General features: G+C 37.4%; 1 protein-coding gene and 1 long non-coding RNA gene across 7 annotated transcripts in view; one reads left to right on the top strand and one right to left on the bottom strand.

Annotated features, from left to right (window-relative positions):
* LOC124254110 (mucin-5AC-like) overlaps positions 1 to 20,018 on the top strand; it is a 76,778-nt gene that overhangs the window by 53,938 nt on the left and 2,822 nt on the right. Inside the window, exon 1 of one of the 6 annotated variants that reach the window (XM_046687984.1) lies at positions 4,969 to 5,332. The exons of 2 other annotated variants lie outside the window; for them this stretch is intronic. The gene's annotated coding sequence lies outside the window, so the exon portion shown is untranslated. 3 more of the 6 variants (XM_046687988.1, XM_046687987.1, XM_046687989.1) reach the window with 3 other exon arrangements.
* LOC124254112 lies at positions 776 to 14,577 on the bottom strand. Its single transcript, XR_006892391.1, has 3 exons — positions 14,383 to 14,577; positions 11,857 to 11,859; positions 776 to 786 (listed from the first exon to the last, which is right to left on the bottom strand). It is a non-coding gene; the product is annotated as an uncharacterized LOC124254112 (long non-coding RNA).

Genomic DNA, 20,018 nt, shown 5'->3' with positions numbered 1-20,018 from the left:
TGATGCTGGTCAACTATGGTTTATATGTGCCAACTCTTATTCAGACATAAGGTATCCAATTGCATTCTGTCATGTTATGTACAGTGTTGTTGTGTTCAATTTGGAGGTGACAGATCCTTGGTTTAGGCATGGCAGATCTCTCTTCATAGTTGTCTCCCTTTACTAGGACTGTGTGTGGGACAAATGTACTTGAACATGCTTTCAGTCATCACAAGGCTGGTTGGTTCGTTGTTTAACGCTGCACTCAGCAATATTCAAGCTAAATAATCGAGTTTGGACTAGACAATCCAGTGATCAACATCATGAGCATCGATCTATGCAATTGGGATACGATGGCATGTGTCAACCAAGTCAGCAAGCATGACCACCGATCCTGTTAGTCACTTCTTACAACATGCATGGGTTGCTGAAGATCAGTTCTAACCTGGATCTTCACGGGTCTCATCACAAAGCCTATAGTTACAATTTTCACAAAGATGTTGTGTGAACCATGTTACCAAAAGTAATAATTTTATTGTTAAAGCTTGATTAATGAATTAATTAGTATCATCAATTTGAAACAACAAAGTGGGAAAATCTAACTTTCGCCATTGTCTCCCCAGGACTTAATCTGTTTACACCACACCAATCACCCTCTGCCACTTACAATAATAGACATGCTATAAACGCTGTATCGCCTGGCCATCTAACAGCAGCTTCTTTCCTAACACAGCAAGGCACATGCAATTGATTATAGTCTTGTACGCTCATAGCGATTCCCAAGCAATAACATTAATGGCAATATCACTTGTAATCCAGGGAGGAAACATGCTGCGTTTACTTCTAATGTTGTTCTTCATCGCATGAAACACTTCCTGTATTTCGTACAACTGCCAGGATATCGAACAAAGTCGTGCTGGTCTGTGTTACAACTTGGGCTGTCAAAGATGTGATCAGCTGAGTTTGAGATACACCAGAAATATACCTCGGTTTCCTTTGACATGAAAGAGACCTGTTTCTGCCAGATAATCTGGTTCCTGGATGGAACTGGAAATAATTGTGCTTGAGTCTGTGATACTTGTACATGTGTGACTTATGTAAACAGTCTTTGATGCCAGATGAGAAAAAAATGGTCTTCGGTGTTGTTGCGAGAATACCCCATTGTTTCCGTTTCATCTCATATTGTTTGCTGAAATGTTTTTTGTTTCAACTTCTGTTTTCCATTTTTTTTCTTTTTTTACATTTTGATTGCCTTTTTGAAGATCATTTCTATTGTTCTTTGTTTAGCGAGGGTGGTTGGGTAGCCTTGTGGTCAAAGTGTTCTTTCATCATACTGAAGACCTGGGTTTGATTCCTCACATGGGTTCAATGTGTGATGCCTGTGATGTGTTCTCAGCCATGATAAAGCAAAAATATTGCTAAAAGCGGCATAAATCTAGACTTACTCACTCTTTGTTTAGTGATTGGAGGATAATAGTTTGAAGTGAGAACTGGTGTAGATGGAATAGTGAATGATATGGAAATATGCATATTACTTAAAATGATTATTGTTATTTTATGATAATATTATTTTCAATTTTTCTTCTTTTTTTTTAGGAAATTATTTCATAAATATTTTTGGTTGGTGTTGGAAACAGTTTTCATTGGCGGCAATATTTTGCTAATCTGAGATCAATGCACAAATGGGATCTCATTTTCAGCTGCTTGAGACAAATGTTTAGCTGATCCAACTTTTTGCATTCTCAGCGTGTGTTAGTGCCTGAAAAGATGGAACATGGCAACGGATGGTTGTCATTTAGATCACATGAAGTACAATTATAACCGATAATGTGTTCCAACAAATACACTTTGTCCATCAGTGCTGCTAGAGATGTCTGTATGAGGTTTACACAGATGCCAGAGCCATGGATTTGAGGGGAAGGTGAAAAGCAGCATTCCTGCAAACTGTTCACAAGCTACACAGATATGCTATTCATGGAACTCAAGTATTTGGCTTTGGTCTGAAAATGATAGAGGACACTACTTTATCAGGACAAACTGGAACTATCCCAAACCATATTTCATCCACTGTCACTTGTCTTCCATCTATCACGTGATATCATTTAGTTAGACCGATGATGTAAAACACAGTGGTGGAGCTGATGTAAACGTGGAGGTCGAATGACACTGGATGTACTGAACCAACCTGTAAAATGATATCATTGGCACACTGGTTCCTCCGAATGATATCATCTGATTATGTAGTCTCTCAAATGTCACTGGGTTTTTTGGTCCATATGATGATTGCATGATGTCTGATTTCAATATGAACTCTATATTAACTCTGAACTTTAAAATTGCTAGTGTACTCCGGTACAGTGGCACAAGTAAAATCACTTGCCCTGATAATTTTTCCACTATACTGGCAGATTTTCTTGTTGATTTTTTTAAATAAACAACATAATTAACACTGGAAAGTAAACTGGACACTGGTACAGTGTGATATACAAATTTGCTTGCCCGACAGAAAAAAACACTGGACTCGGGCGTCGGGCAATGGGTTATTTCCGCCCCTGCTGAACATCATTTTCCAGTATTGAGGTTCTTGGTTACATTTTATTTAATTATTTCATAGGTCACAAGACAACCAGGATAATACACAAATTTGCAATGCGTAGATAGTGAGGATTTGTACACTGAGAATAATAAAACTGGCAAATTCTAAATTTTTATGTTCTTTTAATGTGATATACTGGTACACATTATACCGGTTTCATATTTTAAACAAAACATGTGGATATGCATGTGTCCACATAAAATTTGATTGGGACACGTGTATATAATTGTTGGTGAATACTGTTTTTAATCAATTCATACTGAGGACAAAACATTGTAACACGATATTCATCTTCCACATCATGTTGACAAGGAGCAAAACCTCAGATCATATTACAACTGAGTCCATTTGAATGTTAATACAATACTGTATGTTGAGACAGTACTGGGAGTACTGTTAGTACTTTAGAACAGACATGGTTTCAAATAACAAATGTATTTGTGACAAGCTCACTTATAAACTCCATGACAATCTCCAAACTGGTAGTTTGATTATTGGCAGTTCCCACCTGACCCGAACTGAATCTGAAGGCTATCAAATTAGTCAGCCCATCTGACCGGATCTTAATGTTTCAGCCTGCTGATAGTCCACTCCGATATTCTCCAGATGGGGCCAATAAAGGGGATAAAAACCCTTATGAGGCATAAACCATATCAATTTGTTATCACTGGTTCCGACAGTTGAGTGAGGGATCTTTAGTATCTGAGGGGGGTCTCCACATCACTGATCCAGTAGGGCAAAATGTTTTCACATTGAAAATTGAAAGTACCGTATAATCAAAACATAATTTTGAATTCTACCGATCTGGACAATAGAATGGAATTGCACTGCAAGTTTAACGTTTATTTTGCATCACAAAGTTATTGATAAATAGGATTCATTTGTCATAGGTTCTATATTATAGAATAGGGTAGATCTAATATTCCAATAGTCATTGTGAAAATGACTTTGGATAGCAGTCTGTTGTTGATCCTACTGAACGTTTTCTTGTGTCTTCAAACGGTCCTAAGCTGTTCTTTACCTGTATCAACAAGGTATTTTCCTCGGTTAACTTGCTTCCAAATACCTCCAATTCTTTGCGGATGGAAAGCCCGTGTTAGTTCACAGTCTGTGTGAGTTGGCTGTGGGGAACTTTCTTTCATTACAGCCGAGAATCCATCCAGATTTAGGTGTCAACTGACAGCCGACACTCACCTGATGAAATGGACATTGTTCCACTGCGGGCTCCAACAGCGTCTATTTCAAGCATACTTACAACTGATTAACATATGACTGTGAAATTTTAAGCTTGGTTGATTTTTTGTTTAACCTGGAAACACCTGAGCTCTTCACCTGTAATTAGTAATGACAAGTCACCCAACTAGGTGTCAAACATGATGAAGCGCTCCAGCAAATATTTCACGTTGATTTCACGCTCATGTCTTGTCTATTGCGTTGTGGATCCTGGCTTCGATGGACTAACTCTGTATTTAGCAGTCCAGGGACTCATGATTAGGGATTCAATTTGACTGGGCCGTTGTGAAGGTATGCTTGAATGGTTTTGACTGTAATCACGTCAGTTTCTGTCTGTATAGATAGTAAAAGCAGAGAAGAAACAATTGTGTATGTGCTTCCAGTGAGGCTGAAGGTGTTATAGGTGGACTCTGGACTCACATATGTCCTTGTCCATGCAGGAACACATTCACACTTGAATTTGAAGACGTTTTCCTTTTTACTATCATGAAAAAGGTGTTTTTAAAAGGATTTTTGTTCCTGATGGATTTTTGTAAGGAATTATTTGAAATTATTTCTGGATGAAGGAATGAATCTTAATCTTGTAACATATGTTATATTTGGGATTACACTTTTTCAGTAAAGTACAGATTATAGTACTTTTGTTGGGTTGAGTCCCATCCGAGAAACGAACCCACACCCTCAGAGTCAGGCACCTAATCACCAGCACACAAAGTCAGCTGCCTAACCCACTCAGCTACCCTGGTTTCAACTTTACTGAGAAAGTATAATCTCAAATATAACATATGTTACATTTGACTACTTTCTAAATGGCATAGTGTATTCAATCTTAATCTTATTTTATGTATTTTGAACAGGCTTCGATAAAATTGCTTACAAAAGGTATACACTTATATCAACTAAATTGTACCTTCGAATAATCAAAATATGTCTTATCAATTTTGTATCTTCACAAAAAGAAACAAATATTTTAAAGGATGAATTTTAGCCAGTTGTGAAGGATATTCATTGATTGAAAGGGCTTGAAGGCCATGTGATGAAAGTTACAACACATGTCAATATCAGGGCTGCCCATCAAGTGGCCATGTGGCCAGACTTGGACATTGTGCATCCCTCATTATCCCAAAGTTAGGGCAGCCTGCATCATGTAGATAGCCAGTGTTACACAATGTTACAGGGCTTTAATCCCCAGTGAGGAGAGGCTGTGAGTCAACTGACACCAGCCAACACTGGCCTATCTATCCCAGTCACGGCAGCAGCCTAGTACTGCAGCCTTATGTCACTTTCATACTCACATACACACAGCAGCGTTCATTTCACTGAGTGGGTGATCAGTCGTGAATGTGCACCCTCGATGTGTAAGTAATCGTGTGATGACTCTGGTATTCTCTCCATTCCAGTCACTTGGATTTTACGATTGTTGCCAGAATTTGTGGCTCCCGTTCTAGGAGTATTTGTGAATCAGTTTTGTGTGTGGAGTACTGCAGTGGTATGTGATTCACAAGGGATGATGGACGGAGAGACGTAAGTAACACATGTACATTTCATGGCTGTGGATCTGTGTCGTATATTTCACTTGTTTGTTGTAAAGGTTGTATATTTCACTCAGGATGATGTTCAGATCGGTTTCATTTGCCTACTGACATCACTTGTTGCTTGTGGCTAGGGTTTGTTTGTAGTAGTGATGTTGGACATACTTGTTTATTTCACATTCTGGCTTGTATATTTCACATGCTGTTCCACAAGATTTAATAGCTTTCTTTCTAAATTGTTTGCTATTCACAGATTAATGTGGCTAGGGTTTGATTGTGGTAGTGAAGTTGGACATGCTTGTATATTTCACATTCTGGCTAGTTTATTTCACATGCTGGTCTAAAACATGAATGGCTTTCTTTCTTTAGTGTTTGCTATTCACAGATTAATGTGGCTATAGGATTGCTTGTGGTAGTGATGTTGGACATGTTTGTGTATTTTCATTCTGGCTAGTTTATTTCACATGCTGGTCCAAAATATGAATACCTTTCTATATTTCGTAATTGTTTGCTATTCAGAGATTATTGTTTTAGGTGACTTCAATGTCTTAATTAAGTTGTCTATATCACCTGCATTTGTATCTGAATCAAAGGAAAACACAAATTTTGAAAGATTTGAGTTCTGAGGACGACAGTGGAATTGTCAGTTTCATTTTGAGTTGCGTGAGGAGGGGATTGTGTGAGTCACAGAGAAACAAATATGATCTGTATGTCGGTTAACTTACCCATCAAAGTCCACAGCATTCATTTTCCTGTATTTTGTCAATGATGACAGGTTAGGATTTGTTTATTTACTGTCTCTGCATATGATAAACACCTGGAGGCCAGATGTGTGTTTACTTGTTTATTCGACTTGAGTGGAGATCAGACCCTCGCAGTTTGCAAATGGGAAAATTGAATATTCAGGGTATGTTAAGGATGTGAGGAGAGGGATGAAGAGCAGTTCATTATGTAAGACTGCCCTCGGGTCAGACTTATAATTACTGGCTGTGATCATTGGTGTCCATTGAAGTCTTTGTCCACTGGTCATCAGCATTCATCACTATTGAGCCATGTAATGTATATCTTTGTCACAAAATATGTACACATTGTGTTTTGAGGAGCTGATGTAAAGTGGGTTAGAATCGTTATGTCATGTGCATTTTCAAAGCTACAGCTGATAAGTCCCTAGCCTGTCATGGACTTATGTTTTATTGCGGTCAACTGTTGGCATTTTTACGATCCAGTGAGGTGAGGGAGGAGACAGAGGGGTCAGGACTGACCAGGGTTTGTCTGCTGGGCTTTGTCCCATGAATAACCAGGCTCCATTTGTTTCATTCATTACAGTGTTTGAGAAATTGAACAAACTGCTGCAATGGATGTGAAATATGATATACTAAAAGTATACTTGACTTTCATTAACTGTTTTGAGAAGTGTTGGTGTCTTGATTCACACACAGGTTATTATCATAATTATTCAAGTTCCAGTTATATCCAGTTATAAAGTATTTGACATGTTATTGTGTTTCTGTTTGGACTCCAGCGAGGATCGGTAGGATGGTAGGTTTGAAGCTTGTATTGGATTGGAAAGGTACTAGAAGTAGAATCTGTAAATTACTCAAAAAGTGTAATCCTTTCTACACAAAGTGAGTGAATTTAGTTTTATCGCCACTTTTAGCAATATTCCAGCAACATCACGGCGGGGAACACCAGAAATAGGCTTCACACGTTGTACCCATGTGGGGAATCGAACCCGGGTCTTCAGCGTGACGAGTGAACACATTAACCACTAGACTACCCCACTGCCCTATCTACACAAAGGAATCATTTGGAAATAATATCAATATCACACTTCTGACCAGTTGGAATGTTACAACAGTGCTACAACAGTAAGCAAGACAGTATATGGCTTGATCTGTACATCTCCCAGCTGCATCCATCATCTTGTGGATGGAGCGTCTTCCTGGAGAACAGATGTACATCTATGCTTTGTCTCAGAATATATATAATTTTGACAGAAACTATTAATTAAATTCCTTTTAAATTAAAAAGGAGTCTCAATGGGATGGGAGATGAGGAAATCCTTGACTAACATTTATTCTCTGAAATGAACATATTTTACAACAAAAAACAATTCCTAAATTATAATAATAAAATATAATTAAAAGGAGCCCAGAGACTTTCTTCATTTCCTGAAACTGTGGAAATCTAGACTTGTCACATAATTTAGACCTGCATGAACTTTCTTGGATATGTTTGTTTCAGCATCTGTATGGCAGACTAAGGGAATCTACACTTGCTTCATTGAGGGCTTTAGCACTCCAGAAAGGTCTGGGTGAAAGGGGAAATAATGTGGTTCAGGGACTGTGAGAGAGACTAGCATCACACCAAAAGATGTGAAAAGATGGTGTTTGTTGTCACCTTGCTAGGCTGTATTAAGGAACACTCACTCATTCGCTCACACAAAACACACTCACTCACACACTCACTCACACAAAACACACTCACTCACACAAAACCCACTGTTCGATCCCCGGTCGCGTTATACCAAAAGACGTTAAAATATGGTACTTGTTGGTCCCTGCCTGGCTCTCGGCATTAATGCGTACAACAAGGACTGGTCGGCTCGGAGTCAGTATAATGTGTCTGAGTGGGGTATTCATGCTTCACTGCGGCATGGTATCTCAGTGGGCTAGCACTCTAAAACCAGCTTAAGTCTGGGCTAGTACAAGCAGCCACACATACACATACACACGCAAGCATGTCGTCATATGAGCGAAATATTCTCAAGTACGACCCAATTTCACCTCACCTCACCTCACAAAACCCACTCACTCACTCACTCAAAAGAAACAAACAAAGACACATGCACATTGCACTGAAGGTGCAATAATCTCAAACATCACATTTTGACCCTGAACATAAATATATATAAAGGGGGGGACCTCAAGTTTGATCCCCGATTTAGCACAAGAACGGTAAAATCCTAAAATAATGTTTATCCTTAACACCTGACAGATAAAACTGACCTTAAATATTTTTCCCTCCCTTGTAGAAGGCACCGTAATGATCTCAATACTTGCCATGTAAACGAGGTGCAACTGTTGACCAATGATAGAGACGATGTTTGTGTATTTACATGTTGATCTTCAGCATTGATGTACATAGCCGCTCTGTTTGTCACAGGTTGTTGGGATCAGGGCATATTTGGTGGACATGCCTTTGAAATTGACAGCCAGGTGCAATGTCGATTTCAGACAAGATGTATATTTTCGATGTACATTTCACATATCATGTACTTGTTTGTTTTAACAAGATGAAATCCTGCATGTCTTTAGGTCAGTCTCTTCCTTTAATCATTCCAGAAATAATCGAGGTATTTGTGTAAGAAAATGCCGTGTTGCAACAAACCACCTTGACAGTATGTATGGCATTTATCTCTAAAGAAAAGAATTAGATAAAAATGAATCAGGTGTTAATTTGTGAAATGTGACACCTTTGATGAAGATAAGATTACAGACTGGATGGTATTTCAAGCAGCCACACAAAGCAGTAGGGCAGCCATGTTTCAGGGTTGTAAATGGGCCATGACTCCTTTAGCTATTACAAACTCTGCTGGATGACAGGATGTTCATTGCAGATGGCAAACGAACCACATTACTTTAATTAATTCCCCTAATTACAAAAACCTGCTGCAATGTTTTTATTGTTGCTTGATAATTTGATGATGTGTCTTACATGTTACACAAAATTGGTGGAGAGTTTTCTACTTTACTTATGTACCACTTATGTTAAATTAGTAATGAGGAGAATAATTTAAGGCTAAGAAACTAAAGAAGGATGTTATCTTATTGCTCCAACTTCTAAATGTCTCTCAAAGAAGGCTTAGAAATGTTTAGGAGCATTTTGGGTGTATGACTTTTCTTAATTTTTAGATTTGAGTATTAATGGGAATCTGATGCAAAAAAAATTTGGCATTCTGAACTGATGCTTTTGAAATGTCCTTGCTTTGATTACTCCATAACATAATTACTATTTGATACCCAGAAATATCATTGGAACCAGTTCTACCTAAATGTTTCGATTTTATGCCATCTTTCCAGCTTTATCAAAACATGTCAGGTTGATTTGGGTGAAAGGTCCTTAGTCAGGGATTTACCTTGAGTCCTGTATTTGAGGGTCACTGGGACTCATGCTTAGATTATTCTGGGGTCCTGGACAACACAATGGGGTCCCAGACACTTAAATATTATTATTAATACCATGTTGCAATGTTGTTGTAATTCAGTTACTGTTATTGTATTGTGTATCATGATCATCACATTGTTACAGTAATTAAATTGCAAATGATACCATAACCCGGCTATTAGCAGACTCAGTCATAACTTATTGTTACTTGATCGACATTAAAAAAAAATTATTTGGACTTTTTCTGTGTCCCTGTGGGCGCGCTAATTAATTTTGTTGTGTCCGTTGTAAATTTTTATGCATATAAGATGCAGGAATTCGCATCTTGTAAATCCCTGGTTCTTAGTGATGCAGGCCTCTGATGTTCACCACTCTTGTGAAACCAATAAGCGTGGGTATGGTGCAGACAAAGCTGAAACACAATTGGTATGATCCGAGAATCAAACCCACCATTACTATGAGGTTCCTGTTATGTCCAAGATGTGTAACTCTGTTCAGCAAATTGCAGTGTCTCGGACAACTTTGCCACCCTTGACTCCATTCTGCAAATGCTGAACTTTATTGAAAGTTTCTCTGTGAAGAAAAGTGATTCTCAAGAAAAAATCCAGATAATTTCTTGACTTAAAACTTTTTACAGCTGATCAGATTGCTGTGCACTCTCCAGTTTATTTTACAATTATTGTTACAACTTTTAAAACTGCATCTCCAATCTTCAAGTACTGACAGAATGCTTCAAGTGTTCAAGGACAGTTAAATGACAATAATCAGCACAAAAAAGGTTTGAAATGAAGATCCTTGATTTGAAATGTAACCAATTTGAAATGGCTCCATGTTGGGTTCAGTATGACGCCAGACAGATCGGGAGGATCACACATGCAGTCTCACCTGTCACTTTACCAGCACATCAGTTACAACTCTGTTATATATAGCAGGTAATGATGTATAGTAATCACATAGTTCTGATGGGGCTTCAGACACTGGTGGATGTATCAGCTGATTGATGTTTGTCTCTTAGTTTATTGGCACATTAGTCAGTTGGATATCAGTGTTATTAAGTGGTGTGTGTTTCACGAGGAGATCTACTACTGTGAAATGTAGTATATGTGATATGTATGTAATTGATGGGGTCAAGCTATTTGTGGAGAGGGTGAAGCACGTTTCTAATTGACTTGAAGATCTGTGTTACAGGTGGGTGTTGTGTATGTATTGGCTCTCTAAATATTGATTCTTTTATCAAGGGCAGTATGGATAATGATCAGCAACATGGATTATGATGATTGTTATGTGATAAGCAACATGGATTATGATGATTATTGATTATTATGAATAATGATCAGCAACATGGATTATGATGATTGTTATGTGATAAGCAACATGGATTATGATGATTATTGATTATTATGAATAATGATCAGCAACATGGATTATGATGATTATTGATTATTATGAATGATTATTGATTATTATGAATAATGATCAGCAACATGGATTATGATGATTATTGATTATTATGAATAATGATCAGCAACATGGATTATGATGATTGTTATGTGATAAGCAACATGGATTATGATGATTGTTATGTGATAAGCAACATGGATTATGATGATTATTGATTATTATGAATAATGATCAGCAACATGGATTATGATGATTATTAAGTGATAAGCAACATGGATTATGATGATTATTATGTGATCAGCAACATGGGATTATGATGATTGTTATGATGATAAGCAACATGGATTTATGATGATTGATCAGCAACATGGATTATGATGATTGATAAGATCAGCAACATGGATTATGATGATTGTTATGTGATAAGCAACATGGATTATGATGATTATTGATTATTATGAATAATGATCATTATGATGATTGTGGATTATGATGATTATTGATTATGTGGATTATGATGATAATTATGATAATGATCAAACATGGACATGGATTATGATGATTGTTATGTGATAAGCAACATGGATTATGATGATTGTTATGAATGATTGATGATTATGGATATTGATGAATAATGATTGATTATTATGAATAATGATCAGGGATTATGATTTATTATGAATAATGATGGATTATGATGATTATTGATTATGGATAACGATGACAGATTATCAGGGGCTGCTGTGATTTTGCAAGAATGTGAGCAACATATGTCAATTACTCAGTGTCCTGTCATTTGTGTCAGCAAACTGAATGTCCAGGGTCTGATGAACACGAAGCTTCAGCTTGTGAAATCCTGTACAGACAGCTATCAACAAAATAGTATTCTGTCAAAATATACATGTATGGCAATTAGCTCTATCTTATGTATCTGTCTGACATGTATACTATCTGACAATGGTTATGTGACAAGCTACTGATGACAGTCTTATGTTATGATCCTGTAAATGCCAGTGTTTGCCGGCTTGGTTGATGCATGTTACCATGGAAATGAGTAGATTGATGTTCATGATGTCACTCACTAGTGGTCTGGATCAGACTTCATTATTTACAGACCGCCACCACTCAGCTGGAATATTGTGTAGCTTTAAACACCATTCAACAAAACCAAAGGTTGATCAACGGACATGTGTTTGGTTATAGAAGTGGGCAACTGGCCAATCAGATGGCTGAAGTTTTTAACGAGTAATGGTAATAGGTCTGACTTTGACATAAAACAACCCTATATCTTACACTTGAACACATCTGCACTATCAGCTCTAGACTTACGTTTCGTCCCTGAATATATATAATTTTGATAGTAACAAATAAACCCATTTAAATTGAAAAGGAGCCCCGATGAGATGGAAAATACCTGAGGAAATCTAGACTTGCTTCATTATAGGGCTTTAGCATTGCAGGGTGGGCTGGGCAGAAGGGAATATAATGTGGTTCAGGGATTGCGAGACTGACTACATCAACTCGAAAGGGTTTATCAATGATAAGCTTACTGCTTGCTAACATTTACACCAGCCTCTGAAGGCTACACACATGGAGGAATGTGTCTACATGGTTGCAGCCAAATGTTAGATGTACTCCGTGTAGCCCACAGCGGTCATGACTTCAACATCTCTGAATCACCCATAAGTTTATGAGCCTGTGATCATGTTTTCGTGGCATATGACATCACCTTACCAACTGGTTTATGACCATACCAATATGGCGCCTATAACAGTAAATGTCAGTATTAAAACACCAGCTTGTTGAGGAATCAGTAGCTGGTTATATAGCCAGTGGAGTGATTCTGCATTGATGGTCTTTTCGTGTGTGAAGCTTAGTAGAGTGAGTGAGTGAGTTTGGTTTTACAATGCTTTTGCCATTATTCTAGCAATATCACAGCAGGGGACACCAGAAATGGGCTTCACAGATTGTACCCATGTGGGGAATCGAACCCGTGTCTTCGGCGTGACGAGCGAACGCTTTAACCACTAGACTACCCCACTGCCCCCTTAGTGGGGCAATGGGGTAGACAGCTAGTTACAATCTTGACATATCATGGATCTGGGATCGATCCCCACATGGGTAAAATGTATAAAACCAATTCCTGTTGTACCCAGTGTGATATTGCTGGAATGTGAAAATAAGCATAAAACCATATGCCTCACTCACTCATTTGAGAGTATAGACCAGTTGTATTCTGTTTTGTCGGTGTTTAAGGACCAAAATCATTAGATATACATGACATATGATTAGTGATCTGGAGAAAAAGTATATGATTATCAATTAACTTTTTCCATACTTAACAATGATTTTCTTAATTAGTGTTTTAATTAATCTTTCATAGTATAATTAATTTACTTATTTCTTTGAGGAAACATGGTTAAAGATAATTTTATTTTGAAATGCATTTTTTTCCCAGAAAACATCAGGTAACAAGCTGTTGCAAAACTGATGTTAAATTGATTGTGTTTATGTTAACAGCATTTAAATCATGGTGTTGATAACACTTGAAACCATATGTGTGGCAAGTTTTCCTGCTAGTCAGTCAGTTTCTGTGCTTGAATAAATATTTACTGTTGAAATTTTATTCACAATGTCAAGCCAAATAATAAGGTTTCATTTTCCAATTTCCAAATAATGAACACTTATTTCATCTCTGCACGCTACTAGAGGTTGATCTTTGATATTTGAAAATGTAGAAATCATCGATTGCCTCATTTATCAAAGCTTGTCCGAATTGTAATCTTAGGAACTTGAAACTCCGACTGCTTGTCTTAGAATGACATGTGCATGTTTGTTGAAATAGCCCAGGATCAGGCCCATTTCATGTGTCAATCACTTTCACATGCCCTGAGTGGTAAAACCAACATGACCCCTAAGTACCAAACACTGTTGTCCATTTCAGAATGACAGTTTCATAAGGAAGGATATATATTGTATGTCACGTTAATTTCTTTCTGAAATTGACAGCAAGGATATGTCATTGTCCACATGTCATCTAGGCATGTGCTTGAGTCCAGGTGGAAGAATGGTGTTCATTTCATCGTCAATTTCGATTGATGGACAGGAGCATATTGCTCTATTAGTGTACATGGCAGAGTTAGTTAAGGAAGACCGTCATGGTCTGGTTCTCGGTAGATGGGCCTTGAGGGATTCATATTGTCAACACAGGTGCTGAGAAGGGATTCAACTGCTATTTGTGATGTCATGAGGGCATGTGGTGTCTTGACTGCAAGGCAGGTAACTCACACAGCAACTCAGAGCTTACTTACCTGGGAGCACTGTTAATTCAACGACTGTTACAGAATGTATATATCACTCATCAGTGACTGTCGATCTCAACGATATGATACGACATACAGTGGAACATGATTGTTTGATAGCTCATCCAGGTAGGACATAGGTAGGTAGCGCAGCAAATTTTGATTGCTTAACATCACTGGGCTCCAGATAAGGGTCGTATCGGCGTATGTACGGATAAAACATATGCAAGATACGGTAGAAATAATTTAGAAAGTGTAACAGATACGCGCCACAGCAATGGTGTACGGTCTTAGAATCATTTACAGACATATTTATCTGAAAAAAGTATTGTTTTATTGTTTATTGACCTGTTTACACAAGAGTAGCAATGTTGTGGTGCATATATGAAACGAAGATTACTGATACTCCATTAAATTCCATTCAGTACTCTAAATGTACTCTTATTGTTTTCCAGTACTCCTATATTGAAAAAATAAGGAGTATGTACTCCTGATCATGAAAAATTATCTGGAGCCCTGTTAACATAATATAATGCACCACTGCTAGCTTCTAGAAGTAGAATATTGATGTGTAAGGTACCAATAGACTTTAAGGATGATATATTTTGGGAAAGAGATTTATGTATAGTTTCACATATTTATTACCTGAATTACTTTTTGAATTTATCAAGAGATTCATATTTAGTTCCACATATTATTACCTGAAACACCCTATGAATTTATTAAGAGATTCATATAGAGTTCCCCACATAATACAATAAGGAAAATTCACATTAAGTTAAGTTTGTTTATATCCCACTGTACAAATTTTGGGATTATCTTCAAGCCTAAGTGTAGTTTAGTTTTCAGTTTATCTTTATTTACTTATTTGAGTCCAATTTTTCTATAACTGTTTCATGTTATGTAATGGATTCTGTGATTTATGCTGACCATTTATTAGAATATGATGGCTAGTCAACCCATGTTTGATTCTGTGAGGACTCCCTGGCTGTTTGGGTGTGGTCTGCTCCAGGTTGTGGTATGCTCCACGGGCATGGTCTGTTCACTTTCTATGGGTTGTCTTGTCCAGAATTTACAGGAATCCAAGGGAATCATTCCTTACATTCACTCATTCAAATGTCTTAGGACAATTAGGACAATTTTCCAAGTTGTGTGTAAATTTTGATAAGCTGTTCTCTACTATTACAAAAACTGAAAAAATATCCAAGGATATTATCAGGAACATTCAGTGTCCTAGAAAATGAACCTATAGGAAAGCCTGCGTTTATGTGCTGTGTCACGCTGTTGAAACACTCCCTGTGATGACATAGGACATTATGCTAAACATCTTCCTGGTACATCCTGAACCCCCACGTTCAAACACACATAAACACACTGAATCCCCACTTGATAACACCCATTAACACCCTGAAGCCCCACTTGATAACATCCATTAACACCCTGAAACCCCATTTGATAACACCCATTTAACAACTTGAAATCCCACTTGAATAACAACCATTAATATCTTGAATCCCCTCTTGATAACACCCATTAACACACTGAATCCCCACTTGAATAACATCCATTACCATCCTGAAACCCCACTTAAATAACATCCATTAACATCCTGAATCCCCACTTGATAACACTCATTAACACCCTGTATCCCCACTTGATAATACTCATTTAACAACTTGAAATCCCACTTGATAATACTCATTTAACAACTTGAAATCCCACTTGAATAACATAATTAACATCCTAAATCCCCACTTGATAACACTCATTAACACCCTGAATCCCCACTTGATAACACTCATTAACATCCTGAATCCCCACTTGATAACACTCATTAACACCCTGAATCCCCACTTGATAACACTCATTAACACCCTGAATCCCCACTTGATAACACTCATTAACATCCTGAATCCCACTTGATAATACTCATTAACACCCTGAATACCCACTTGATAACACTCATTAACATCCTGAATCCCCTTGATAACATCCATTAACACCCTGAATCCCCACTTGATAACACTCATTAACATCCTGAATCCCCACTCTTGATAACACTCATTAACACCCTGAATCCCCACTTGATAACACCCATTAACATCCTGAATCCCCACTTGATAACACTCATTAACACCCTGAATCCCCACTTGATAATACTCATTTAACAACTTGAAATCCCACTTAAATAACATAATTAACATCCTAAATCCCCACTTGATAACACTCATTAACACCCTGAATCCCCACTTGATAACACTCATTAACATCCTGAATCCCCACTTGATAACACTCATTAACGGCCTGAATCCCCACTTGATAATACTCATTTAACAACTTGAAATCCCACTTGAATAGCATAATTAACATCCTAAATCCCCACTTGATAACACTCATTAACACCCTGAATCCCCACTTGATAACACTCATTAACATCCTGAATCCCCACTTGATAAATAACACTCATTAACACCTCTGAATCCCCACTTGATAACACTCATTAACACCCTGAATCCCCACTTGATAACACTCATTAACATCCTGAATCCCCACTTGATAACACTCATTAACACCCTGAATCCCCACTTGATAACACTCATTAACACCCTGAATCCCCACTTGATAACACTCATTAACATCCTGAATCCCCACTTGATAACACTCATTAACACCCTGAATCCCCACTTGATAATACTCATTTAACAACTTGAAACCCCACTTGATAATACTCATTTAACAACTTGAAACCCCACTTGATAATACTCATTTAACAACTTGAAACCCCACTTGATAATACTCATTTAACAACTTGAAATCCCACTTGAATAACATAATTAACATCCTAAATCCCCACTTGATAACACTCATTAACACCCTGAATCCCCACTTGATAATACTCATTTAACAACTTGAAACCCCACTTGATAATACTCATTTAACAACTTGAAACCCCACTTGATAATACTCATTTAACAACTTGAAACCCCACTTGATAATACTCATTTAACAACTTGAAATCCCACTTGAATAACATCATTAACATCCTGAATCCCCACTTGATAACACTCATTAACACCCTGAATCCCCACTTGATAACACTCATTAACACCCTGAATCCCCACTTGATAACACTCATTAACATCCTGAATCCCCACTTGATAACACTCCATTAACACCCTGAATCCCCACTTGATAATACTCACCCCACTTGATAATACTCATTTAACAACTTGAAACCCCACTTGATAATACTCATTTAACAACTTGAAACCCCACTTGATAATACTCATTTAACAACTTGAAATCCCACTTGAATAACATAATTAACATCCTAAATCCCCACTTGATAACACTCATTAACACCCTGAATCCCCACTTGATAACACTCATTAACACCCTGAAACCCCACTTGATAATACTCATTTAACAACTTGAAACCCCACTTGATAATACTCATTTAACAACTTGAAACCCCACTTGATAATACTCATTTAACAACTTGAAACCCCACTTGATAATACTCATTTAACAACTTGAAATCCCACTTGAATAACATAATTAACATCCTAAATCCCCACTTGATAACACTCATTAACACCCTGAATCCCCACTTGATAATACTCATTTAACAACTTGAAACCCCACTTGATAATACTCATTTAACAACTTGAAACCCCACTTGATAATACTCATTTAACAACTTGAAACCCCACTTGATAATACTCATTTAACAACTTGAAATCCCACTTGAATAACATCATTAACATCCTGAATCCCCACTTGATAACACTCATTAACACCCTGAATCCCCACTTGATAACACTCATTAACACCCTGAATCCCCACTTGATAACACTCATTAACACCCTGAATCCCCACTTGATAATACTCATTTAACTTGAAACCCCACTTGATAATACTCATTTAACAACTTGAAACCCCACTTGATAATACTCATTTAACAACTTGAAATCCCACTTGAATAACATAATTAACATCCTAAATCCCCACTTGATAACACTCATTAACACCCTGAATCCCCACTTGATAACACTCATTTAACAACTTGAAATCCCACTTGAATAACATCATTAACATCCTGAATCCCCACTTGATAACATCCATTAATGCCCTGAACCCCAACTGAAAACACCTATTAAGCCATGAATCCCTTCTTGAATAACACCCATTCATGCACTGAATCCCAACTTGAAAACACCATGATTCCACACTTGAATAACACCCATTAACACCTGAATCAACACTTGAATAACACCCATTAACACCTGAATCAACACTTGAATAACATCCATTAAACCCTGAATCCCCACTTGATAACATCTATTAACACCTTCAATCCCCACTCGAAAAACACCCATTAACACCTTGAATCCCCTGGAGAGTCACTGGCAAAGCATATATCCTGAAATGAGAAAATATATTTGAAATGTTTAATATTTATATTAACTGACTTGTTGTTTGCCGACTCCCTTCACTTTAAACCAACAAACCTTGAGGCACTGATTTATATTTAACTGCCTTTGACCTGTTTCTGTCAAAACAAACATTTGTAATTTGATGAGATTTGTTAAAAAATGAAGAAATATGAAGTCATTGCTCTGCCCTGACATTTCATAATGAGGCCTGGATATTTTTTGAGTGGTGAGATTTGTCACTAAGTTGAATCATTGCCTGTCATGGCATTTCCCAGTGAGACATTAACGTATCTTGTTCCAATGAAACTGAAGCAGGAGACAAGCCTTTATGTAGAATGACGTAGATGTACCCAGTGATAAGTGTAAACTGTCTATTGGAGGGAAGCAGTAGTCACGCCTGGCTTGTCAGGGATGTGCTCATGCAATGTACACCGAAAAATGTTAGCAGTGCTACATACATTGATTTATTGAATGTCAGCGTGGGGAAGGGCAGAGAATAAACCGCGTGCTCCTCATTACAAGGGGAATACTCGCACTAAACTGCCACAATCACAGTATCTGTGGAATCACGGACCGTCTACCGCCACGCTCATCAAGTGGTTGAAATCAGACCATTAGATTGGTGATATTGACGAGATTCTGAATGATACTGACAAGTGTTGGCGTGATATCGACGAAGATCAGACAGATATTGGCGATACAGATTTAGTGAGGTTTACTTGAGCTTAATGTTGTTTTTTCTGTGGATTACCATAAAGCTTATTGGCCATCGGGGGATTTGTGTGCTCGTGCAAATGATGGGCAATAAAGCCTTTCATTGTGGATGAAAGAAGTTATTGATGGTGAGAAGTCGAAGGTGACCATCTATGGGATTATAGTGTGATGACAGTCATTGGTATTCATTTGCTGTTTTATTGTTGATTTAGATTCTAAGGAGAATTTGTGTTTTGTCTGTGGGAATACATATCTTTATTCAGATTTATTTGATTTGATTAAATTAATATAAAATGTGTATAGGTATTTATTACGTATGTGTTTATTGATTCAAAAGTTCAGTATTTTGATTACGAAGCTTTGATTATGTTGTATATATTGACACAGCTTTTTGGTGTGGAACTTGGAGTAATTATTCTATTTGTGATAAAACTGTTTGGTATGAATTCGAGAATAATTTTGGTTCATTTTATACCAGGATTAGTTGGTTGTTTGTTTGTCTGTCTGTCTGTCTGTCTGTCTGTCTGTCTGTCTGTCTGTCTGTCTGTTTGTTTGTTGTTCAGTGCCGCACTCAGCAATATTCCAACTGTATGGTGGCGGTCTGTAAATAAATGAGTCTGGGCTTGACAATCCAGTGATCAACACCATGAGCATCGAT

This window comes from Haliotis rubra, unplaced genomic scaffold (assembly GCF_003918875.1).
Source record: "Haliotis rubra isolate DU_JTF1 unplaced genomic scaffold, ASM391887v1 Scf564, whole genome shotgun sequence".
Taxonomy (NCBI): Eukaryota; Metazoa; Mollusca; class Gastropoda; order Lepetellida; family Haliotidae; genus Haliotis; species Haliotis rubra.
Note: the sequence above shows the minus strand (reverse complement) of the source record. Positions and strands in the feature narration are given on the sequence as shown.